This window comes from Camelus ferus, chromosome 11 (assembly GCF_009834535.1).
Source record: "Camelus ferus isolate YT-003-E chromosome 11, BCGSAC_Cfer_1.0, whole genome shotgun sequence".
In the NCBI taxonomy this organism is placed as follows: Eukaryota; Metazoa; Chordata; class Mammalia; order Artiodactyla; family Camelidae; genus Camelus; species Camelus ferus.
The window spans coordinates 69,305,723-69,332,171 of NC_045706.1; the positions used below are offsets into that span (position 1 = coordinate 69,305,723).

Below are 26,449 nucleotides of genomic sequence, written 5' to 3' on the forward strand. Positions count from 1 at the left end.
GTGAGTGTTCCAAGGAGGAGAAATATTGCCAGGAGGTCCAGGAAGCTCATGTCGGAGCCAGATTGTGGAAGGTCTACATGTTAGTAAGGGGAGGGGATTTGGACATTATCCAGAGGATTTTGAGCTGGAAATCTATGTACTAAAATTAGTGTGTATCTGGCGATTGGGAAAGTTGAGGGGCAGAAAGCAAAGAACTCATTGAGGAGAGTTGTCTACACTTGAGGCGAAAAGCACCTCAGAGGGGGTGGTGACACTGGAAGGGCAGAGGAGGCTGGTGTGAGAGACCTTTGGGGGAAACCAGAATACTTCCATGTTGGATCATGGAAGGCAGAGAAAGGGTGGGACCCAAGGAGACCCTACGGTGTCTACTGTTAGCAGAGTGACACCACTGTGACACAGGTGCTAATAAGGGTAGCAAGAGGAGCCTGCCTTTGGGGAAAACTGATGGATTCGGCTTTAGGTGTGTTGAGATGTGTCTGATGGTCTTCCTTTATGGGACAGCAGGCACGTCCTTAAGGTCAGTCTTATTTACCAAGGTAACCTCAGTGCCTTGTACAAGACTGACGGTCCCTAGGAACCTGACCCCAAGTTGTCGAATGAATGAAGGGATGAAGGGATGATGAAGGGTCTGTCTGCCTTTTTATTTTTTCCCTAGGCTTTCAACTTTTTCTAACGTTTTGGGGGTGGGGGGTTGTAGTTAGGTTTTAATTTATTTATTTTAGTGGAGGTCCTGGGGATTGAACCCAGGATCTTGTGCATGCTAGGCACGCACTCTACCACTGAGCTACACCCTCCCCCTAACTTTCTCTAACTTTGTAACCTGGGGGTAAGTTGTCCTATCAACAGGACACAAGGATCTGGAGAGCAGTCAGCAGGTACTATGAAATGTCTTCACACTGAGGCTGCTTCCAGTTTAATAACTAAAAATGTGGTTACAGGAGACTTAAAATGAGATTTGCCAAACTGTAGGCAGCTCTAAATCCATAACTAACGTTACAAAGAAATCATATTTAAAAGGTAAATATGTGGTGTGTGTGTGTGTGTGTGCGCGCGTCTTTTCTGTGTTAATTTTAGAATTATTACCAGCAGAGTAGGCTCCCTGCTTCTTGGCATTATTATTGATAGACGCCACCTAGTGGTGGAGAACAGCAGCTGTTTTTAGATCAGTGCAACTTAATGTTATCATTCTGATCATTACTTCGTTATTTCTTAAAAGTAGAACCAAAAACACTGCTTAAAGAATACTGTAAGTCCAACTACGAATAAAATTTAGAGGATTAAGATATAAACTTTAAACCTCCTATGGTAGAAAATTGAAAAAAAAAAAAAAACAAAAACACAGGACTTCGTCTCAGTGTAATCCACCCATCCGTCCCTTCATTCATTCATCAGGTATGTGTCAGGCCCCTACCGCATGCGAGGTCCTATGTGAGGGACTGGAAGTAAAATCCCAGGGCCCACCCTGCATGGGAAGAGGAAATGGTAAACACTGGTGATCTGCTGTGTTTTCTGCCCTCACTGAGTGTGAGCCACAGTGCTCAGCACTTCAGACCCCAAATCATATGGAATCATCACGGCAACCTTCTGAGGTCTGAAGGCTCCTGTTTTCCAGATAAGGAACAAGGAACTTTGAGATATGACTTGTCTATACTCCTGTATCTAAGAAGTTTGCAAACCAGATTCAGAGGCAGGGTTGTCTGACATCACAGTGTGAGAGCTCCTAAGATCTGCTGTTGGGGCTACCGAGCCGAGGGCAAAAGCAGAAGACAGTTTTATGGGTAGTAAACTCTGTGCCTGTCATTAAGCTGTGGGTCTGGCTTAGAGAAGGTAGGGGGTAGACATGAGAACAAGTATGGCCAAGTCTGGATCATCATAAAAGAAATAAGCCATCTCTCTTGGAAGATTCTTGGAGATACACTGGATTGGGAACCTTACAGAGAAGCCCAACATGGGAAGGACATTGATCACTGGTCTTTGATCACTCTGTCCAGTGCTGCCTTTCCAGCTGTCCACGGTGAGTGTGCGTACAACGTTACATTGCTCATCTCTTGCCTCTGCACTGTTAGCTGCATTATTTCCTGTGTAAAAATCCCAGCTCAGGTCTCTAGTCCTTCTTTAAGGATGGTCTTATTTCTATGTAATAATCTTTCTCTGTATCCTGCAGGGCAGAACACAATAGGCCTCCATTATACTTGCAGAATTGAGAGTTTTTTTAAAAAATTATTAGTTGGGTTTCTTCTTGGCTCCTATGGAGATCATGTAGCATTTAGCACAATATTAAATAACTCTTACATTATGCTCCCTTCTCTCTTACTTGCCCGGCCAGTCTGATACCCTTGGCGAAACCTTCCCAGCTTGGCCCAAGCATTGCCTGCAGACAGCTGACTCTCCTACTCTCCCTGGGGACACCAATCATTGGTGGTCCTCAAGCACCCGTTCCTAAGTTCTGTTCCTGGTCATGAAATTCACAGGCTCTGGTGTACAGCCCTTTGGGTCCTCAGAGTCTAACACAGAGCTCTGAACTAGCATGCAATCAACACACAGTTGTTGCAAATTATGAATATTCATATGGCAAAAGAAATCCTTGAAATGAGAGAGTTGATTGTAGAAAAGGGAAAGAGGAGATGAGGGTGGGAGTCTAAACCCTTTTGGCTTAGCCATTCAGGTTTATTACAGGCTGTGCATATCAGCTGAATCTTTCTGTACTGTGTCAAGGAAATAAAACTCCTGTTCTGTTCAGTTCAGAGGTAAATAGTTGCAAATGCCAGCCAAGGTCAGCGAGCAAGCTCAGAATCTTGGAACGGGGCAGACAGCTGGTATGTCTTTGAACTCTGCGCATCCTTACACCTTTCAGAGAAAGATAGGTAAGATGGGTGCTGGAGTTATTTCAGAGGGAGTTCATGTGCCGATTCAGAATTTTAAGGAGCATGACTCCCTTGAGTCTGTTTCGTTAGGAACTCCTGGAGCATGGTGAAATTCACAGGAGGAAAAAAAGGCTTGAGAGCCAGAAAGTGATGCTTCGAGAACAAGGAAGTTTTGACCTGAGGGAAGGTGAAGGTGAGGAGATTCAAATGCAAGAGAGTTCACCCTAGGTTTCAGGCAAATACATTGTCACACTTCAGAGTTGATATCCTCCTTTAAAACTTCAGGGAAATATATAGCTTTAATAGAAAAAAAGATTTTTTTTTTCCAGTAAGATAGTCTAAGGCTCAAATGATGAACTCTTAACAGGCACTGCAGTTCTAAAGTGTCTGCCCTAAGTTCGCCTTCCCTGAAAAGGCAAGGACCCAGAGGGCTGCCGGAAAGACCAGCGAGGAGGGACACACGCACTACATCTAATAGGATTTGCAGAAGATGTGAAGTAGGTCCCAGATCGTTCCTGAACTTGGTCTCCTGAAGACCTCACAGCTTGCCAGAAGGCAGATACCTTGTAGGTCTGGCCCTGAGCTGGAAAAACCACCTTCCAGCATGGGCCAGGCAAGGTGGAGGGCCTCAGTCATGTTTGCTGAGGCCCGAAACTTTCTAATGAGGGAAGGCCGCCTGTGACCTGTGGTTCTGGGGATGACGGAAACTCTCAAGGACTGTCATAAGCGGACGCCACCGTTTCCTCCGCACTGTCAATGACCAGCATTTAAAATCTGCTCCCAACTTCGGTAGTGGCCAGAGGGCTTCGGCTTTTCCAATTTTAGTTGCAAAACCCAAGAAGAGGGATGGTAAGGTGGAGAGAGAGGTCACTGTGGCCAACATCGTCCCTGAGAGGGTCTGGCCAGACTTCCTTATTAGGTCGTTATGGACATTAAGGGACACATCAGAGCTTCCTCCTCTACCTGACAGCAGCAGCAGTCACCTTGGTGACAACCCATGGACTCAAGTAGTCACTTGCCTTAGGAGTCCAAACGCTGAGGGAGACGTGATTCTTTTCCTCGCGGTCCTTATAGAATAGTGGGAAAGACAATGAAATGTGCAATTATGTGAAGTGTGAGAAGCACTGTGATGATTGCGTACTTGGAAGGGAAGTCCGTCCTCCCTCAGCTTCCACAGGAAGTGTCCCTCCCCGGCCACTCCTGTGGGATTTTGTCATACCTGTAGTCCAGCATCTGCCATGGATGGGGGTGGGCACACGTGAGATGGTGAGATGATGAGGAACAGGGCCTATGTCCCATCCATTTTTAAATCCCCAGCACTGAGCACCTTCACAGGGTCACCATACATGTTTGTTGAGTGAATAGACGACCATCTTGGTAAGTGCTGTTAATGAGGTGACCTTTGGGAAGCCCACCAAAACCAGGAGAACTTAGGAGTTTTGCCGTGTCATAGTATTGCTCTCCAGCGTCTTTTACTGTATACCCATATTATACCAAGAGATGTAAAAGACTGTCCAAGGTTTGCACGGATTAGATCACAGATAGCATGGGAGGGACCGCCTCTCACTTTTCACAGGGTATGTTCTAGGGAGTGTTTGTGATAGGGAAATACAGGCAACATTATCTCTCCAGGAAGAATTCTGCCTCCAGGAAAGAAGGAACTGAAAAACTGTGATCCAGTGTCAGGAAGCACAGCCGGAGCAGCTCTCCCACGGTAAAACCCGCTCTCGAGATCCAACGGTGGGGCTGGAAGGTAAGTTAGAGTCTGCCTAAGCCAGTCTGTTCCTGCTAGGAGGTTGTGACTCTCACTGAACCCTTTGGGCAGCGTCCAACTCCAGTATAGCTCAATAAAGTCACGTGAGAGGCATTTCATCTTTCAGCAAACCAATTCAAGTGTCAGGCAATTAACATGAATAGTTTCAGGTAAAAGCTTCCACCTGGGCGATCAACATCTCTTAGGAAAGTTGAAAAGGTAGATACATAAAAGGTCATTTTCTCGTTAAGATAAAGATCCAAAAGCTTTTGTCCCTTGGGTGGCGGGCTGCCTGGAGGGGGGTGGGCGGGCCCGGGGGCGCCTGGACTTCTGGCCCTCGCCCAGCCTCCTTCGGGACTCCGAAAGGTTTGTTTTCCCCAGCGTTCCTGCGGGCTGGCCCCTCCTGACCTCCTCAGCGTTGCTGTCTGCATCCTCCCATCCCAGCGCCTGGGGGCAGGGGCACCGCCGGGCGACCCAGGGCGCCCTCGAGGGCCAACACCCCTTAGGGCTCGTCTCTCGCGCCGTCTTGCAGTGAACACAGCGGGGCAGGGATCCTGCGGCCCCTTGGGGCAAGTCCCTGCGCAGCGCCGGGCAGCTTTGCCGTCCGCCGGCAACGACACTCAGGCTTCCGCCGCGCGGGGACCGAGCGCCGGCGGGCGTGTTTGTCCCCACCCCGGAGAGTGGAGGACGGGGGGGACGCGGCTGCGCCAGGGGGCGGCGCGGAGCCAGGCTCGGGGGAGTGTGTCGTATTTTTTTTTTCCTTACTGCCTCTTTGATCAGGTCTTTATTCAAAATGAAGCTGTCCAAAATGATTTGACCTTCATGGGATAACACATCTAAGTTTATGCAGCTGGTTCCTTTCTCTTCTATAGGGTTCCCTCCCCCCCCCCCCCCGCGGGCTTTCCTGTGGCTGGTTTCTAGGTAGCGGCAGCCTCCCCGCCCCCCCCTTGCCCCCCGGCTACTTCTGCATTAAGATGCCAAACAGCCTTCTTTCCTTTCTTCCCTATCACAGGCTTTTGCCTGGAAACCCTCTTCCTCTGATCTGGCTTCTACCGTGGCTCCTCCCCCTATCTACCAGGAGTTTGTGGAAGACTGGAGGTGCCCAGGCTCCTGGTTTTTGCACGTGGGTTTAGTGAGATTCAGCAGGATTCTAAGGTTTTTTTCCCCCCCAGTGGATTCTTCTTCAGGACGCTGCGATGACTCCTCTAGCTTGGTGCTCTGGATTTTTTTAAGATGCTGCCAAGGTCTGTGTTGAGCATCTTGTGCATGGGAAGGTTGTAGTCTACCCTTGAAGGAGGCAGTTTTCCTCCAAGAGCCATACAGAGCATCTTTACTTGCAGAAAGCAAATATAAAACACCCCCACCCCCGCCCCGACTAGGAGCAAGTTTCAAAATGTTCAGTTTGCGCACATTGAGCAGAGTAATTCTTTTTAAAGGGAAAGGAGAATTAGGGGCCAAGGGGATGTTCCTTAAGGCCTGGATAAGGTCGTCCTCGTTCTAGAGGATGCAGGGCTCCCTGCTGTGCATACACCACCGCGGTTTCTCACTTCCCCGGTGCCCGTCTCATTCGCTCAGAGGCACAGTCCATCTTGATATTATTTCAGGCCTTAAGTTTCTTAAGAAGCAAAACAGCCCTTTGGTGGTCTTGCAGCCTTCAGCGTTATCGTCAACTACAAAGGAAGTTCAGGACTTCCTCAGTACAGTGACCTTAGAGAGGACCAGCACCGGTAAGGCCGAAGCAGCAGGGGCAGAGCAGATGGTACGTCGCTTCTGTGTTGTGTTCAGTCTGCGGGGCCAAACGGCGCCAGGTTTGGTTGGCGCCACATGCGGCCCCCGCGACACATGTATTTCCCCAGTTAAGAATCACATTTTTCAAATTTTAGGAATTAAAAAAAAGATCATGTCTTGCTCAGTAAGAATTTTCGGCAACTGTCGCTGGTAACACAGTAAGACGCAGATTACGACATCACTGCAACAGATTCGGGGTTTTTAACTTATTGGTGCCAGAGGGGCGAAAACGAGTCCCGAGGAGGACGGCGACAGCTTTCCCGGGACTGCGGGCCCAGGTAGGCTGCAACTCCCTGAGGTCGCCGGCGCCGCGCACCCCGCAGCCCCCTCTGCAGGGAGAGAGCCGAGCCCCTCCGGGACGCGCCGCTCCAGCGCGCGGGGGCAGGAAAGAGAAAGGATGAAGCGGAGGAGGCGGAGGCGGGGAAGGGAGGAGAAAAGAACGAGGGGGAGGGGAAGAGGGGGAAGGAAGGAGGTGGAAAAGGGAGGATGAGGAGAGGGAGGGGGGAGGGAAAGCAGGGAGGGAGGGAGGAGGAGAGGGGAGAAGGAGAGGAAGTACGGAGAAAGGGAGGAGGAGGAGGAGAGGGAGGAGGAAGAAGGAGGAGGAAGAGGGAGGAGGAGGAGGAGGAGGAGGAGAAGGAGCAGCGAAGAGAAAAAGACAGGGCCGCGCAAGCACGCGCGAAGGAGACCGCTCCAGCCGCAGCCAGAGGGTCCGGCCGCCTCCCGCCGGAGCCCGGCGCGGGCAGGGTCGGGGCCGATGGGCAGCCCCGGGCAGCGGCGGGCAGCGAGGCGGCGGCCCCGGTTTGCGCCGCCGCGGGCTCGCGGGCTGTAGCAGGTCCCGGCGGACTGCGTCTCCGAGGTGCGTGTCGTGGCGAGCGACGGGAGGCGAGGCGGGTGCGCTCGGGAGCCTCCGGTCGTGTCCGAGGACGGCCTGGGCGAGGACCGCCCGGGGTGAAGGGCGGCCCTTCGGGGCGCCTGGGAGCTGGCGGCGGGGCGGGGGCGCGGGGCGGGAGTCCGGCCGGCAGATGCGCCCCGCGCTCCGGAGCCCAGGGTGGAAGAGGAGCCGCCGCCGCTCCGCTCGTTCTCTCAAAGTTATCGATCGGCTGGAAGGTTATTCCCGTCTGGTTGACACGAGCACTAATGAGGACCTCTCTGGGCGCGCAGCAACTCCTCTGTGACTAACCGGGGAGAAGAGATAAAAGGTTGCCCGACGCGCTTCCCCGGCGCGCCGGGCGGGGTCACTTGCTGAACTTGCTGCGGGGTTTATTCCCCGGGAAGGCGTGTGCCCCGATCGCGAGCCCTGGCCGGCGCGCCGCCCCTCTTTGTAGGGTCCCGAGCAGCCGGCGAGCGCCCGTCCTCGGAGCCCGCCGGCTCCCCCAGCTCACCCAGCTCCCCCGGCGTCCTTGCCTGCATGGTCCTCTGCTCCCGGTCCTGCTCGCCCCCCCGCCCCCCCCCCCCCGATTATTGAAGCTAGTTTAGCCAGGTCCTGGGAGTATCCCCACGAGCACCTACAGATTAATTTTCCACCATGCCGCAAACCCAGAGAATCAATCTCGGCTCGTCATCAGCGAGCGAGGCCCGATGCTTCCCGGGAAGAGAAAACAAGTTGGCATGACCCCTCTGGGAGATATTTGTCATCATTAACCTGCTTCAGTTAAATTAATTCAGCCCAGGATGACTCCAGCGTGAGTCCTGGAAAAATCAAGTGCGTTGGTCACGGAACTGTGGTCACCGAAACCCGATTTTGGTAAAAAATACAGTCGTAGACATTTTAGATTTTGTTTAGATTTAGACCTGGTTTTTGATGAGAATGGACTCCGGCCCCCCTCCCCCACCAAACAAAGAATCTTGGTGATTCTCATAGGTTTGCACAGTAAGTTCAAATAGTCACTTAGATTTTTTCTTTTCTTTGCCTCTTTTGTCTGCAGTTTTCATTTCTAAATGTTAACACTAGATGGCTTTCTTATGACAGGCATTTAGTAAACTGCGCTCTTGGAAGTTGCCTGTCTGCAATCCAGGTTGTAATCTTTCCAGTTTCACAATTAGTAATGGGAGGGGGAAAAAACCTCCCAAACTGTTGCTTCTTTAAAATATATTACCTTCCCTCTAAAAACAGTATTTATGCAGATATCAAGAGGTAGCCTGTGATTTCTGGCATTCCTAAAGATGAATTTCAAGAGACAACGTGGTTTATTGTTTTTAGTCACAAATTTAAGGCTGTTCTTGTGTTTTGACTTGAGAAATTCAAAGTTCTACAGTGAGAGTTGTAATTCTCTTCTTATGACATTTCTACTTATGATGTTTTCTGCTTCATTTAGAACTTCACTGCTTGATTCAGAGAAGTATAAAAGAGTATTATTCATAAGCAAGTGTAGTCTTTCTGGATGGCTATTTCAGCAGCAGCAGCCCCAGGTCTCAATGATGTGTTTTCAGTACTTTTTCTCTAAAGCAAGACCATGGCAGCCTGTCCAAATCTTGCCTAGGTAGGCAAACTTATTTATAAGCTGGAGAAATATCTCGCAGTTCTTCTTTACAGCTGTCATTTATTGTGTGTCTTGCCCAGCTTAAAATAAGGTATGTTAAATTTATTTGTTCTAATTAGAGCGGATTCACAAATAGCTAAAAGTGTAGAGGGAACACACCTCTCTTGCAAACATCTGGGAGGTAGGAAATGAAACTAGAAACAACTTTTATCAGTACCCTCATGCTACCTATAGATGGAGTGAAATGAACTTGGATAAGAAGCAATGTAAGCATTTAGTCTGGAAAATAAAGCAAGAGAGAAATTCCAGGTACTGGAGGTGGAGCTTCTGGCTTTAGAGCATGGACTGCAGATTTTCCCGAGGTGGTTTAAGTGTATATTTTTCATCAAATGCTTTAGATGTTTTTAAATATGAGCCTTTCTCAAAGAGCTTTAATTTCAAGGAATGCAGTGGGGGAATTGTCAGCATCATGACTTGACTTTTGTGATGCTTTTTGTAGTTAAAGTGTAATAGGGTTTGCAAGTTTTATTTTATTTTGTTTGTCTGGAGTTTGGACTGGCATTTAGAAGGTTTCCCTGATACCTGAGCTTGGTAAACACCTGTCCACCTTGGGGACTCTACCTGAGGCAAAGGGGGGTATTGAGTTATTCATTTTGAAAATCTATCTATTCCTCTAAGTGAGGAGGTAATTGTGAGCTACCCTGAAAGGGCAGTTGTTTGGTAATTGAAACTGGTTTAAAAGTATTTGGTCATCAAAACCAGTTTAAAGGGGTTGCATTTACTGCAAACTTTGCAAAGGACTCTGTTTTTCTGTTGATTCAGCCCCCTACCCTCCCAGTCATAATTGGTAGATGTAAAGGTTTGGGTTGTTTTTTTTTTTTTTTTGAGATTGAGGAAGGCATTGAGTCTTTGAACTTGTGATGTACTTACGGCGATGGTTTAGGATTACAAATCCCTTCAAAGACATGCTGAATTGGAAGAAAATGTAGACTGTTATTGTTAACTGAAAAGCAAAGTTTTTTTGTTTTTTTTTTTCAGTTTTGAACTTTAATGAAATATGAAGTATGGTCCAAAAGAATATAGGGAACCGTGTTCTAGAGTTTCTACGTCTATTACTGTACCTAGTTCCTTTGTTGGGCTAGAAAGACCACTGGGTGGGAGGACAGGAACCTCGAGTTTTCTGCCTCTATTCCCTGTCACAGACGAGTTTGGAAAAGTTTTTTCATGATCCCTTTCAGTGCCAAAGTTTTAGGTTTCTTTAATGTTTAAAAATAAATGCATTAGAGTAAAGAAAATGACTGATTGGGGTAGTTTATATTTTTTTCACAATGGTGTGTCCTTTTCTCTTTGGCCTAAGTTTGTATCTGAACATTCATGAGAGTTTTAGCTTCCCTGTTTTCCCTTGAAGTCAGTGATTCAGAAGTAGCTTTGCTGTTCCAGTCACATTTAGCTGTGACCCCTTTTAAAGGAAGGCTCACAGTGTGACAGGAGTTGAAATGCTTCATTACTTCAGAGATGACTTATTTTGATCCTTTCTGAACTTGATGCGTAAACTTTGGTTCCAAAGAGTGGTCCAAGGGAGACAGATCTTACCCCCATTAGAGGTTCCATTTCTTGGGAAGATTTCATATTTAGTGTAACCCAATTCATATATACATTTTTTACCCCTGTGCAACATTGTATAGCCAACTTGGGTGATGGGAAAGAAGGAATGCAGTAAGTTGAGTCTGGTTGTCATAGCGTCCCTGAACCACAAAGGTCCAGTGGTTATCCCTTCAGGTTGTTCCTATACTGTTGGTTTTTATCCACCTGTAGAGTTAAAAATCAGAAACAAAATCAAAATTTTAGGGATGGTCACATTGGTCACTGTTTGAGGCTGTTACCTAAGTATATTGAAAATTAACAACAGCAATTACTGTCTACTAGTAATGCCTTTCATCGAGTTACAGTAATACACCAAAAAAACAAAAAATAGGGAAACATATGCATGCTATCAGACAGACTTAAGGAAAGTTCTTCCTATCCGGAGGGGGCATGTGTTAAAATTACCCCCAAAGGCACGTATACCCACCTGTACACAGACCCTCTTTCCTTTTGCATGGACCAGTGAAAACATCACTAAGGACCAGGGTTTGGAAATCCCTGACCAGCTCAACTCATCCTTCCCTCATGCTTGGATCCCTTTATGTACTGTGCAGTGATCTCAGAAGGGGTGAAGAGTTCCACCTTTCTGATGTTTCTGCCTACTCGAAGGAGCTTTTTACCTGTAGAACTGCGATCTAATTCTAACCGATTTATTTGAATTCTGCCACCTTGTTCAGCTGCAGAACTAGCCTTTCTGGAGAGATGTTTCAACTACTCACTGAACAATACCTGTCCAGGTGGGGCCCAGAGCCGAAGTCTTCCCAGCTCACCTTGACCTGTGTAGAGTAGAGGCCCTTCCCTCAAGGAGGGGGTGCCCTTCCTTTAACTCGCATGTCTTGCTGGCACGGATAGAGTCCAAGTTTGTTTTTCTTCTCAGACTCAGCGAGTTAGTTTCCTATTCAGTCGAACCCCTGGGTCCTGAACAGCATGCTGTCATTCCCTTCCTGCCCTGATGTTGCTGCCAGACCTACCATCTCTTGTACTTTGTTCTTTATTTTAGCTGCTTCTTCCCCTGGTGCTTTTGGGAGTTTGATGCTAGCACCTTTGCCTGCCCTCCCGAAGAAATGCTGCCTGCACACCAGATCAGACTTCTTTTTAAATGTCTCACCTACATTGCTGACAAAATTGTTAGACTAGCTGAACCACCAGTGGAGTTCTGAGAAGCTTCCTTTGAGGTTTACAAGGAGTCACACTCTTGTTGGTTCCAGTGCAGTACGAAAATGCACTTAATTTCTTAGCCCCTGTCTGTCTGCCTTTTCCACGCAGATGTCCTGAAAGAATGCGTCAGATCTTCTTTGCTGGTTCCACTGACCAAATCAGCCTAAGAACTGAATTCATTTTTAGCCTGTCCCTAGTAACGAGAAGCATGTTCAGCAGGGTTGGAGATTAAGAAGTATGTGTTCAGTGAGTGACTGAGAAGCTAGGGCCACCCTGTGGCCTCTGGAGGCCTTAGGCACTAAAAAGATGGTGGAAAAGAAGAGAAGGTGGTTGGACTTTTTTTTTTTTTTTCCAGTCTTAAACTTACTTTGCAGTTTGGTGTTGTCTTAGTTTGAATTATTTTCAGATGGTGGGGAGGAGAACAATCATCTTTCCCCAATTTTCCAGTGTTTTGATTAGTGAGTACTCTTTTCTTCCTGTTTCACAAATAAGCATTCAGCCATCAGGGGGGTGCTGAGTGCCACCAGTTCGATTACTTATGTTTTTCACTTGTGCATAGTTGCGAAATCTGCCAGAAGCAGCTCCCAGTTAATTGAGCTGTTTAAAAAATCAGATTAGTCCAAAGTAGGCTATTTATTTAGTTGTGTATTCAATTACTCTGAAGTTAAAAAAAAAAATCTAGGTAAAGAGCCAATGTTAAAAACTGTTACTGTGGAAAGTAAGAACTCTTGGGTGAATGCAAAATTAGGTATGCTGAGACGCATTGTTGTGTAGACACTAAAAAAATCTCTAACTGCAGTGCTTGGGGCCCCGGAGCTGGTGTGGTCTGCATAGTGATTGCTTTCACTGTCATCAAGGCATGTTTTGATAATCGTCGTGTCCCTGTTGAACAGGAGGAGTAGATGTGGGATACAGGCCTGTTTGTATTGAAGTATCTAGTAAGGAATTTTGGGAATTACACACTTTTTTTTATTCCTCATGCAGGACAAATGCTGTTGTTCGGAGGGTTTAATGCCTTAATCCAGAGAACAATTGTTTCTTTGTCATAGGGTCTCTAAACTTTTTCCAACATGCATTCCATCTGCATAGAATCACCTGTGTTTAATGCCCACCTGTGCACATACACACTTGTGTCTGTCTGTGTTGGTACACGTGTGTATATGTGCGATTTAGCATATGCATATAACTTTACCACGCTGAGATGGACAATACAACATAACTAAATTTTAAGAAAGGTGATAATAAACATAAGTAAAAGTTAGAGTATTTTCTTTGGCACCTCAAAGGCTTGCTTGTTACTTTTGCAAATGTATGGCCCGGGTTAGGAGACCACCGCTTCCCGCCCGACCCTCCCTGGTCCGAGTTCATGGCTCTTTGGAAACAATTTCTGGGGGGCCTGTAGGGTCTTGTGAGGGAAGCTTAAGACAGACCCTAACCTTCAGGGGCCCTCTAGTTACTGAATCTGTCCTTTTCCCTGAGGACAGTTTGTGCTTTGGCCAGTTTTCTTCCAATTGCTTATGGGTTGCTTGGTTTGAGGTTCCATTTTTTGGGAGGGTACCATCCTCCTTGCCACGTTTCTTGTTGAACTCAGCTGTTTAAGAAGCATCGTACTGTCAATACCCAGCATACCGCAGACCCATTATCAGGATAGAAGGATGTAACTAATCATTTGCTCATCTAGAAACTTCCAAAGAGTAAGATAAGACCAACTATGAACGTGCAGGTTAATAGTGCAGTTCACCCTGCGTGCTGTTGGCTGGAACTGCAGCACATGGTCGTCTGGTGCAAGGGAGGCTAGGGTCCCAGCCTCTCTGGTGAGCTCGCGGGAGGTGCAGGGATGATGGGAGGGGGTGGTGGGCCAGCCCCAGCACCCTCTCCACCCACCCTCCCCCAGATGCTGAGCGGTTTTAATCTACAGCACTTAGCACTGCCTGCCATCATATTATCTGCTAATTTTTATGTTTATCTCCTATCTTGCCTTGATGGACTTTAAGCACTGTAGGCCCAAGGGCATTTCTGGTTTATTGCTGTGTTCCCTACGCTTCTGTGGTTTTTTTGGCCAGATAACAGGTTTTCCGCAAACTGGTGTTTGATAAAGGAAGGCTTGAGAGCCCGGGGTTTAAACATGAGAAAACCGTGTCTCTTGGCTTTGGTTGAACTAAGTGTTACCTTAACGTTCTGATTATTTCCATTGTAAATGATCTACCTAAACAGCCTTCTGTACCTCATTTTATAGCTCTTCTGGGTCACTTGAAATGACCCGTAATTGAACGCTGATATCAAACAGGTAACGATGGAGAAGTAGTTTCTGGGTCCCAGCGGAGTTCCATCTGGTCTGTCACACCCTGGATGGCCCCGCTCAGAGGGGTGTGGTTTGGGGAGGGTGGGCCCCCGGGGGTGGGAGGGTGTGCTCTACGCCTTTCCCAGGTTTCAGAGTCTGACCCCAGCTGACACCTGCACAGCCTTACTGGGTTCAGATGAAGCCGCAATTCCCTTACAAGCCTGCTCGGACTTCTTAATCAAGGTACCCGAAAAGAAATGATTTCTAGGTGGTGCACCGTTATCTGTGTGGCCTTTTCTTATATCGCTCAGTCCATCAGTCAGGATCATTTCTACAGGAAATAATGATTTGTAAAAACCCATCAGAAGTTGGTGGCATACCTTTAGTGAAGTTAGTGCTTTTAATCTGAGGATTGCAGAGTATGTAAGAATTTGATTTATGCCTTAAATACAGTAAGTGCTCCGAAAGCACAGTTTTAATTTTACAGGCAGAAGTCTCCTATCTGAACATCCTGCCATAGCACTGATTGCCCACAATACATAAATTGAGGGGAAAATCACTCTCTTGATAAAGTAATGTGTTAAGGTGTATACTCTTACTGGAGCTATGGGCAAGGCTGAGAGATGAACCTAAATACTAGTCATATCACCTTATTTACCAACAGTTTTGTTTATTTGAGAGACGTTGTAAACCATTTGCCTGGACTAATGGATCTGTTTTCCTGTTCAAAAAGTTTTTTGTTTTTTTTTTTAAAGCAGAGGGAGGTTTAATGAATTAATTAATTAATTTCAGAGGAGGTGCTGGGGATTGAACCCAGGACCTCGTGCATGCTAGGCAGGCGCTCTACCACTTGAGCTATACCCTCCCTCTAAAAAGTCTTAAATGCTGAGAGGAGAGAGGGAGGGAGGCTAACGTGTTTGACTGAGGGACAGACGAAAGGACTGGGGAGAGAGATTCCTCCAGGGAGACTTAAAAGCAGTTATTGTGTTTGAACTTTCATTTATGTCCTCGCACCTGCTGAACCAGAACCTTGCAAGGCTGGTGGGATTATCCCCTGGTACGGATGCAAAAGCTAAGAGCGAAAGCAAGAACACGTGGTTTTCCGAATCTTAGTTCTTAGAGTTTAAACCCGGCTCTTTGCTCCACCGTGGGGCCCTCGCATCCTTGTGAGGTCCCTTTGGTCTCAATAAATCATAAACGGGGTTTAGGAGAGGAGAGGCAGGGAGGGGGCTGGTAAGGGAGGTGGCTGCAGAGGAGAGAGCCCATTATCCCACCACCGTTCCCCCAGGCATGGGGTGGTGGCTTCGGGGTGGGCTCATGAGCTATGGTTCTAGTCTAAAAAAAAAATGCCCTGTTCTGTCAGCCAGTGCATCCTCTGAAAAATATCGTACTTTGCGGTCAGGTGGCAGTTGTGTGGATGGAACCAGGTTCTCTCCTTGGCTGGGAGGTGAGAGGGCTCTGCTGTGACCCTGCAGAGGACATTTCTTGAGCTCTGGAGTCTTTGCCAGGATTAAAGGAAGCAGAAGAGGAACAGTTTTTGTTTTGCATGGATCCTTTGCTGGATTTGCATAATCTTTGTTTAAGTCCGTTGGATGTGAATCCCTAAATACATTTCAGGCATTTAAATATTTAAAAGGATTCACCCACCTGTACTTTCCTCACCCAAAGAACAGTGCTGACAACAAAGAAAAGAAGCCCCTTTGCAGATGCAGCCAGACACCCTCACCTTGTCGCCGAATGATGAAACATTCATGGCAACACTAGAACCGAACAGTCCCTGAAATGCCTCGCTGGCTGGGTTCCAGAATACTGTGTCCTGCTCCAGCAAAGCAGGACAATTTGTCTAAAACTGGCAGTCAGCCAGTCAGAAGCGCTCTGACGCAATCGTGCAGTAACTGCTTCGCTCCGACTGCTAATTTTAGGGCAGTTAAATCGGGGTGATGTCTGGTGGCTGCTGTGTGTCTGGCTCTGTGAAGCTTTCTAAATCCATCCTCCTGGCCCGGCATCCTAACTCACAGCCCTTTCCCAAACCGTAGAGCAGGGAGGGGATGTCGGGAGATGCGGGGGTAGCGAGGCGGGCCCTGGGAACCTTTCAGGAGGCACTCCTATCTTCTTCCTGTTCTCTTTGTCATTCCATCCACAGACACTCCTCCAGAGGTGCCTCCCTTGCTGGTGGGCTGGTAGGGGTGGAGGAGGGGGAAGAGACCCGGCCTCCAGGGAGCAGCCCGGTGACAACTGTCACTCGGGTGCCTTGCTATCCACTGTGAGCTTTCGCGGGTTTAAAACTGAACTTTGACCTCCTCCTTTTCTGGAAAAGATGAAACGAAGAAGATGAAGATTTCTCTTCTTTTTCTTTCGATTTTTATATCTTGTAAGAATTATATGTTTACCTTTAAAAGGTGAAGATTTTTTAGCAGAAGAACTTAGAGCATCAGATGGGAGAGCAGAGTAGAATTTCTTTGCTGATGCTGAGGACGGAGGTGGGGGAGGGCTGGTGGGAGCACTTTGGTGCCCACGTCTGAATTGCTTTGCTTCCAGGGCAGTGAGTATAAGCTGATTTTAAAAGAGGAATGTGGGGCCACTCAGTCTGGAGGTCTCTTTAAACTCTGTCCCGTTTTAAGATTTCCAGGTTCGCAGGGGGTGCTCTGGGGTGTGAGACCCTGAAAGCAGGGACCCAGTCGCTTTATTGCAGTCCTCTGGCCCAGGGAAGTGTCTGGCACTGTCAGCAAATTAACCAACTCAGCGTCTTAGGCCTCGGAGGGACCTGCGGTCCCCCATTCTCCTGTAAGCGTCCTGGCCTGGCTGATGGCCACACGTCACGTGTAGTAGAAGATGCCTGTGTAAAGGAGACCCCAGGAGAGATGGGCAGCGTAGCCTCTTCCAGGGGGAAGACCCCGTGGGTGGTGGAGAGCATGGTGGGGGTGCGTGGTTGGGAGGACATCGGAGGAGAAGGGAGGCCCGGGGTTAGGCTTCGGAAAAGGGTCGGGGTTTGCATTTTTGTTGAAGGGCTCATCTGCAGGGCCCCTCCTGGCTCAGGCTGCACCTGGAGGCCTGCGAGCCCTGTATCTGCCAGGCCTCTAGACTGAAGAAAGAGCCCAGAGTCGGCGACAGTGACATCAGTGGGTTAACGGATAGGGGATCTGGAGCCTAGGAGCGAGGTCCTGGAGCCACACCCAACCATGAGCAGCAGGACATGGCAGCGCCTTCCCTGCCGGGGGAGGGGGGGTAAGCAGTCACTTGGGACTTGACGTCACGTGAGCTCATCAATTACCAGGAAAGCCAGCGGAGGGACCCCCCTCACCTCCCCTCTGATAAACTATCATAGCGGAGATGTTCTGATCTAACGATTAGAGCGGTCACTAGCTGGGGCCGTTTCAGGCTTTGAGTTTTGGAACTTTTGGACTGTTTTTTTAATACTTTTGATCTGCAGTTGGTTAATCTGCAGGTGTGGGATCTGAAGACACAGAGGGCCGACTATAACTTCTAGTTCAAATAGAAGAATGATTAAGGCTGAATGTCCTGGCTTTTGGCTATGGAGGAGACTGACCAAATAAGCCGAAAATACTAGGAGATTTTTCAGTCCCCTGGGCTGAGGGGAGAGTGGCTGGCAAAATAAAATCCTAGTTGACTTAAAATTCTAGACTTAACTAACTGCCCCCTTTGCTATGCCTACTGTTGCTGGAGTTTTGAGTTACTGAACCTCTTCAGTCATGAACAAAACTAATAAAAAAAAGTGCTGAGCAGCAGTCCTGGTTTAAGGTGTACACACACAGATACACAGTGTGCTGTCAGTGTGTGATGTTTCCTCAGGGCCCTGTTGGGCTCTGAAAGAGACTTTGAGGTGCAGTGTCCAGACCGGAGAGAGACCGACTTCCGTCTCGTGTGATAGCCCGAGGTCTGGGGATGCGGGCTCTGTCTGGACCTGATGCTCAGGGACCCAGGGCCCTTCTGTCTTGTTTCTCCAGCACCTGGCCTTGGCCTCATCACGTGGTGGGAGCCCACAGGGCCTGAGTACACACAGGCTGGCCAGAAACGCAGGGCTCCCAGGAGGTGGGCATCTGAAGACCCCAGAGGGTCTGCATCACTTGTGCCCTCATTCTGCGGAGACCTTAACGACCTGGCCGCAGCTGACTTGGAGGATGCTGGCCCTCGATGCACATCTGTGCCCGTGCCCTGACCCTGGCCTTGCCTGTTCATAGATGGAGTCACACACGTGTCATATACTTCCTGTGTGCTCTGTCGGGCCAGGCGTGGTCCTGGGGGGTACTCGGGGTTTGAGAGTGAGTAGGCAGAAAGAGGTGTTGCTCTTATGGCATTTGTACATCACCTAATAATATTGCTGTCGGTGGAATTTTCCTTTTTTTTTTTTTTTTGATTGGAGGCAGTACTGTCTTCTTAAAAGTGCAGCTTAGTTCTGGGTGGAGGAAGGGAGGGTAAAGTCTCATAATAATGAGATTGCCGCCAGATTCTGTAACTTTGAAAGCAGTGTCCCTGGGGACATGGATTAGGGGATGTAATAAAGGACGTGGCCCCCGGGTTTAAAATTCAGACTCAGAATAGAAGGCTTAAGAGACCTGTGATGAAATGGAATCACGGTAATCGCTTGTTCGGGAGCCGGAGGGTTTCTGGGGAGCAGAGACCTCCCTGGAGACGGCAGGGCGCTCTGGCTCGGGCGTCCTTCAGACGGAAGTTCCGCTGGAGCTCGGGGGCCCTGTCCGCTCAGAGGGGAGCTGTGACAGGGTCACAGGCGAATCCTAAGGAAGCAGTTGTGCGTGTGACGCCCCCCAGGGTAATGAGCTAACTTCACCCTGCTTTCGCCCCAGATCACTTTGAATAGACTGTTTGCCAGCATCTTGGAAGGCTCGTGACGTGATAGTCTTGACGTGATCAATGGGAGTGGCTGCCTGGGAGACCGAGTGAAGCTGTGGGAGTCTGTCCGGGCTCGAGGGGACAAGGTCATGTCCCATGGGTGCCGAGGGGGCAGGGGAGTGGCCACCGGGAATGGGCTCTGCGATCTGTGTTCTCCAGTTATCCTGTGGGTTTCCAAGGACGCGTGGCGTGTTCCTGGTGGTACCAAACATAGCTGTTCCTTCCAGGGGGCCACTTTGTGACACCTGTAGTGCTCTGGGACTGTTTCCCTCCAGGAGTTTGAGAGAAAAGTCCCTGCTCACCTGCTCTGGGTTAGGGGACTGCATCCAGCTTTGGATTTATTTAAACATTGGTTTTCCTGGAGGTTGGAGGGGTCCTGTTCTGGAACGAGGATTTGCAAGAGAACAAAAACTAAGTCATTGGGTTCCCTGGGTCATTTTCCACTAACCAGTTCAAAGGGGTGGGGGTGGAGGGCCAGAAAAACTCTTGGTTGAAATCAATGCCACGTAACATCTTTTTTAAGGATGGAGAGGCTGGATAGGGCTTTATTTCAGGCAGGAGCATCATGGCATTTCCATCATCTGGAAGTTGTCTTCGTTTCGCTTGCTGCTGTCTGCTCAGGATATGGTACAGATGGGTTGTGCTGATTTTGCTAATTTTTGCCAATAATTTAAGCATGGAAGGATTCAGGGACCTCCCGAGCGATAAGAACACAGCTGCCGAGGATAACTTGGAGGGAAGAGGAGCATTTCTGGAGCCTTTCACTCGATTTGGGGGCAGTAGCTGCGGCTAAGCGGCTGCAGATGGTGTTTTCGGCTCACCCGGTGGCAGTTGGGGAGTGTTTTTTTTTTTTACATCTTTTTTGTTTGTAGTGAACAAAAGAGCCATGTAGAACCCAATCAGCTTGGTCAAGTGTATATCCATTCTGAGGATGGTGTCTCTCTCTTAGCTGAAATCTTAAACTTCTGTGTAAGGGAGGGAAGCTGGCCGGGTGATTTATTGGGGTCCCACTAAAGCCCGCATTACATGCCTCTAAAATGTGCATGCTCTGACTTTCTATTAATGGGTAAACATTTACAGTGGCCTTTGCCCTTAAAACTCACCATCCCGTCCACCTGAGACCCTTTATCTTTCTCTGCTTTCGCTGTTACACGAAGTATTTGGCAGCCCCTGCAGGGAGCGCGGGCCTGCCTGTCTTTCACACATTATGTTTAATTTGTTGGTGGAACGGTTTGAAGGAAGCAGGGAATGCTTCTGGAGAGGGGGCGGTTTCTCAGGGGTCATGTCTTCATGGGAGGAGGGGGAGGAGACGCCAGAAACTTTGCAGATACCATAACCCTCACGGAAGTGGTTTTATACAGCACCTCCCGCTAAGTGGTCCCTGTTATTTTTGGCCTCAGAATAAAGTGCTGAGGACCCTGCCTCGAATCCTGGGGCGGGGCGGGGCACGATGCTTACATTGTTGGTTCAAAACCTTCTTGGCTTTCTGTGGTTCAGATGATGGCTGTATTCTGGCGACTGAAAAGGCACCCAGCACCTGAAAGATCGTAGTCTGTGCTCCCTCAACTTAGACCCACTAATTTGACCCACACCAAGACTTTTTTTCACCATTGTATCTTTTTTCTTCTTGAATCAGGACTTCATTGGAGGTTTCCAAAAGCCTGATCCTGCTACTCTTCTGTCTCTGGTGGCGTGTCTGTTTTGTTCACAGTTTTTAATCCTTGTTGCGTTCTTCTGAGGGTTAGAGATTCCAGACTATTTCCAGAATTGTTGGAAGACTATTCGGTGTTTGACACCTTTGGAGAATGTGGTAACACCTGGAGATGTTCCCCCTGACTCAGCAGAAGCGGGTCATGGCCAGAGACCACCTACAACTTTGCTTTTTACTTCTGGCCTGGGACTCCGACAGCCTTGACTGTCAGCATACCTTTTTTTTAAAGAAAATCTGGTATGAAGGGTCTTATAAAAATAGCAATACTTTCCATAATACCTTTTGGAATAGAGATAGCATGCAATTCATTGAAAAAGTACTGCTTACTGTACCACTCTGTCTGAAGTTTTGGCTGAAGGTCAGAGAGCACTGATGGCCTTCTGTGTTTTGCGCCTGTTGTTAGCACAAACAGATTTTTTTTTTTTTATTTAAACTCATTTTAAAATATGAGTCAAAGTTACTGCCTGGACAAGGGTGTTCCCCCTCCCCGCCACCACCATTGTATTGCCTATATTTACTTCACTTTATACATTCACTTTTTTCTGCTTTTTTCAGACACCTGCCCTGGCCTTCTAATGAGTTCAGGCTCCGGGAGACCCGGTATTGAAGTGTCCTTACTTGCCGCTCCCCCCTCGACTGAGGGACACGAGCACTGAGCCAGTCCAGGGGTCTGGGGTGCCATTCAGGTGCCAGGGTTGGTCCTTGTCCTGGGTCGCGTGTGGAATTCTATTTGTTTGTAAGACTTGAAGGCAGATGCTAGAGGACGTACAAATATTTTATTGTTTATCAAGATCTCTCAATAGAATTTCTTATATATTTCATAAAAAACAAACAAACTATAGAGATAAGCAAGGTGTTTCCACCTCACTGTCTTCAGTAGTCAGAAGGGATGAGGGATAGACTTAACCCAGAAAATGACATTCCTGTAAATGTAACCACAGTGAACACAGGAAGAAAGAAAGGCATTTAAGGAATTGTGCAGCTTGTTCACGGAAACTGTACATACAGGCGATCAGAATAAGGAGTCATGGTGATACATGCCACTTTTTGTTGTTCTGTGACTGTGACCAAAGAAAAGTAATGCTTAAAAGAGGAGCTTCCTGTTCATTTCGAGCAAATAACAGGCATATAACAAACAAATAAAATTGTTTAAAGCTTGCAGGCTGATAAGTGAGCTTGCTGGCTTCTTGCTTATTAATTTATCTAATCATGCTCAGACGGATGACATGCTGTTTGCAGGGGGTAATACATACCTGAACAGTTTCTGTGTTTTGTTTTTAATAACACTGGTTGTAGAGAGACCCTCCCGTGGAGCACCTGCGCTGATAGAAATGAAAGAAGAAATTTCAAAGCACTTTCAATAAGTCCAGTATATTCATTTTGAACTTTTATTCAGAAAGTAAGCAAATGATGTATGTCACAATTTATCTTTGATCTGTCCTTGGTGGCCAGGTCCAATAATTCATTCTGTAAAGTAAGAGGTCGTTTGTCTTTTCGTGAACAAAAGGGAGTCTGGATTTTGTGTACTTTTGTGCTACAGGTTGTATGACGTTTTACGTAAAATACCACAACCCTGATACTCCTAGTGGGCGTGATTAGCCGTGCGACTCACCGCACCAGTTTAGCGTCTTCCAAAGGGGTCTGCAGGTCGTTTGATGAGCTAGCTTTCAGAGAAGTGCGGTTAAAATCGTGGGATACAAACCATTAGGAAAGGGGTCACTTTTTTAAACAGCTGTCTCTTCTTTAAGTTGGGGGACATGGCGTAGTGTTAGATAAGGTCTGACTTCATGCAGACTGGCCCGGAGCGAGGAGGCAGCTAGTAGGTCAGAAGTCTTTGGAAGAGGTGAAGATGAGGAAGGTCATAGGCCCTCTGGTCAAGGGGCCAGCCTGGTCCTGGGTGGGCGTTTCCTGGCCTGCGTGCCTCTCTGACTTGGACTGCTTCCGTGATGTGATGGTCTCCGGCCACTCTGGTGGGCTGGGTCAAGCTCTGTGTGATTTTAAGTGGAGTAGAAGGTTAATAACTGTATAGGGATTTGGGGTGGGGAATTTGCCCCAAGGAAACAATCACACTTGGGTCCAAAAGATTTATATGTAAAGATCCGTATGCAGAGTTAGTTGTAATGTGAGAAACTGGAAAAATATTGGCAGTAAGACTCTAAATTATGATTCTCCATATGATCAAGTAATTTAAATCAATTAAACATCTTGTTTTATAAGGCCACTTAATGACATGGGAGAATGTTCACAGCATATTAAATGAACACGTTTTCTTGCCAGGCAGTGTATATAACAGATCCCAGTTTCACAGGAAAATTAAATATGCATAGGCATCAACAGAATAGGATACATTCAAAAATTTACAGCGGTTATAACATGTAGCTGTGTTATGTCTGATTATCATTTTCTTTTTGCCTTTGTTTTCAGCTTTTCTAAAATGAACATACTAATTTTGTAAAAGGAAAAAACATAACATTAAAATATTTGAATCATATGACTCGTGTACATATCCTTTAAAACTATTGGTCTTTTTCAGTATAGTTTCTTGGCTCAGTGCATAAATTTGGATCTATTTTATTTTATCATAAAATCTTCCTTGATTTGTATTTTGGGGTTTTATTTAACAGAAGTTTTTAAGGCAAATAATTAGCAAACATTTATTAGGTACTTATGTAGACTAAAATTACTTTTTGTACACTGTTCTTTACCATAAAATCACTTATAATCTAAGTTTAGTCTCATGTAGGTAGATTTCCTTTGAAAATTGTTTGCTGATTTTGTATGTTAGAATTTAAGCATTATATTTTTTTAGGGTTTTCACCACCTTCTTTAATCCAAACTTGTCACATAGGAAAAAATACATATATATGTATACTTTAAAGGCATTAAATTAATTTTAGAGGACTTACTATTAATGACATAATTTACTGGGAAGACACTGAATCACTTGCTTTTATGCACGTTATTTTATTTAATTCTCACAGCTGTCTTTCCTTGGTAGTGGGGATATCTTTTCTCAGTTGGTAGTAAGAGTTGAGTTACACACTTTGGCATTTGCTTTAAAAATACCATGAATACTCTTTACTTTGAAAAAAAAATTTATTTCATTTCCTATTTATTTATTTAATGGGGGTACTTGGAATTGAACCCAGGGCCTCGTGCATGCTAAGCATGTGCTCTGCCACTGGGCTAGATCCACCCCACTTCTTTGCTTATTTTTGAGAGCAGAGCTACATTGACTGAGATAACATCTGTGTCTTTTTAGCAGTGTAATTGCTGGCCCTTTGATACTGTGCTTTTTGACATTTATATTAAAAATAAAAATTAGCTAATTTGTACGTTATAAGGTCTCAAAAAGTAGTTCATTCTTCTTTCATGCCTGTTAGTGCTTCTATTAAAATTCTGAAATGGCTTATTAAATTAAGTGCAGTGTCAAAGGCTAATTGTCTCCCTGTGAATTAGTCTACGTGACTTATGATAGCATGATGTAAGAATTAGGTTTGAATAGCAACTCTGAAGTCAGCTTTTAGTATCTATCAAATTGTAATGATTAGAAATGAAACGTATTAATAGACCACGGAGTCCATTTTCGTGCTGTTACAAAAGATGCCTCTAAGATACCTTTCGTGTCAGCCCCCTTGGACTTACCTGACTTGTGAGCATCCCACTTCTGAGGCACCGACATGTGAGCTGCAGTGTGCTGTGTCCCACGCGGCCCGGCCCGATGGGTCAGGAAGCAGAGACATGCCTGACTGTGTCTGGGGCCGCCAGTGTGCGTGTGTAATGGGCGCAGGAAGTGGGTGGGAGTGGACTGGTGGAGAATCAGAAATCCCGTGTTTGTTTTTTCTCCTTATTTTTAATCGTAGTTTTCAAAATTAGATTTTGCAGGTCAGTGTAATTTTAGAGGCATGGATGTGAGGTTTGGAGCTACCTTTATTCAGTCTGTCTCTTGAGTACTTCCCGTGGCTGGAGCACTGTGGTCACCCGGGGTTTGAATGCAAGCTGGTGATTCACATCTGACGTCCACGTCTCCAGATGGGGACGTGATGCCTGTTGTCTGTGCTGGTGGTGAGATCACCAAGGACGCTCACGGAAGTGCCCTGCCTGGCACCTGGGTGAGTGCCCGTGGCGCCTCGTCACTGTTCCCCGTCGGGGACGACTGAGCACCCAGCGTGTGCTGAGGGAATCGTGCAGCCCACACCAGAGCACGGGAGAGGATGCGCTGGCAGGGAGACCAATACCGATTACAGCTGAAGCATTAAGGAAATTAAGGTTCCTTTTTTTGGGGGGGGTGTAGAAATTTTTTTGTTTACTTTCTGTTTTTTAGTAGCAGAAATTTCATTTTACAAGAGGATCTCTGACACACAGAGCCCTAACGAAGTCAGACGATGTTTTCTTTCTTTTTTTTTATAAATCGTGTGGCACCATTTTTTTTTTTAAATTGAAGTATGTAGTCTGTTCCATTGTGTCAATTTCTGGTGTACAGTATAATGTCCCAGTCATACATATAATATATACATACATATATACACATATTTGTTTTCATATTATTTTTCATTAATGGTTATTACAAGATACTGAATATAGTTCCCTGTGCTCTACAGTAGGACCTTGTTGTTTATCTATTTTATACAGTGTAGTTAGTATCTGCAACTCTCGAACTCCCAGTTTATCCTTTCCCACCCCCTTCCCCCCGGTAACCGTAAATTTGTTTTCTATTTGACAGTATAGTTTGAACGAATTTTCTTTCACATTTCGATTTTCACTACCTGGCTGAGAAAGGCCCATGTAAATAATGAAGTATATTTGTTATATGTGGTGTGTCCCTAACTTGGCTTGAACATTTTGGCATTTGGGGAGAAAAATTCCAGGTATATTTAAGAGAATTTGTATCATTAACCTATATTTCTTCTTCCTTTTTTTTCCCCCCGCCTGAATCCAGAACTTCCCCAAATGGGCCACTTTTACCCCTAACAGAAATATGTTTAAGACACATACAGTCAGGAGTTATGAGTTCAAGGAGCCATGATTAATCATTAAAGGAGACTTCCCTGATAGCCATCATTTTGCATTCCCCTCTTGTTTGGTGCCCCAGAGGTTTCTGAACTTTGGAACAATGCACCAGGGTAAGATTTTAGAGAGAGGGGAGCTGTTGGGAGACTGACATGTCCTACTTCCAGGGAGAATGCATGTGAGAGGTGGGGTTCTAGAAATTGACTCCTTAAATTACCCCTCACACTATTCCTTGAACTTTGCACTTGGGCTTCTGGGAGTCTCTGGGGGCTGCGTGCTGTGGTGGGGAGACTGCAGCTCTAGGACAGGGTGGTCTCCATCACCGGTCCCCGTGCCTGGCTGGGGCTGGGCGCCCTGGCCGTGCCCACGTGTCTGAAAGCATAACTCTGTCTCCTTTTCCAACTGGCCACAGCCTCCCCTATGGTTCATTGGCTTCCTTCGAGGGGCAGTGGGGGGCCTGCAGCCGAAGCCTTCTGTCTCCCTGTGGATGTGTCTTGGGCTCCGCTGGCCACAGGCAGCGGGTTCCTCACGCTCTGCCTTGGGGAGGAGTGGAAGGATTTTTGTCATGAAAAGCCACCATGTTTGTAGAGGCCTGCATGATTTTGTTAAGCATCACATAACCAGTTTTACAGGACGGTGATAGTGATGGTGACCGTGTTCCCTCGTGCTGGCTGCAGGATGGCTCTGTGGCTTCCCTTCCTTCCTGGGAGGTCCACAGGCCTCCTGCTCGGCAACCAGGAGCTCAAGATTTAGCCTCTGCTCACTGCTTGGCTAGCTCAGGTGGACCAGGCAGTATCATCCAGCAGACACTTGACATAGGTTGTAGGGGAGCGGGGCAGCATAGCTCAGTGGTAGAGTGCATGCTTAGCATGCATGACATCCTGGGTTCAA

The 26,449-nt window shown here is 47.0% G+C and overlaps 1 protein-coding gene and 1 pseudogene across 1 annotated transcript in view; one reads left to right on the forward strand and one right to left on the reverse strand.

The window, feature by feature from the left end:
• Positions 1 to 5,822: 5,822 nt before the first annotated feature.
• Positions 5,823 to 6,461, reverse strand: LOC102504848 (annotated as a pseudogene).
• Positions 6,462 to 7,121: 660 nt separating this feature from the next.
• Positions 7,122 to 26,449, forward strand: part of SIPA1L2 (signal induced proliferation associated 1 like 2) — a 195,434-nt gene continuing 176,106 nt past the window's right edge. The window contains 1 exon segment of the mRNA XM_032491815.1: positions 7,122 to 7,261. The gene's annotated coding sequence lies outside the window, so the exon portion shown is untranslated.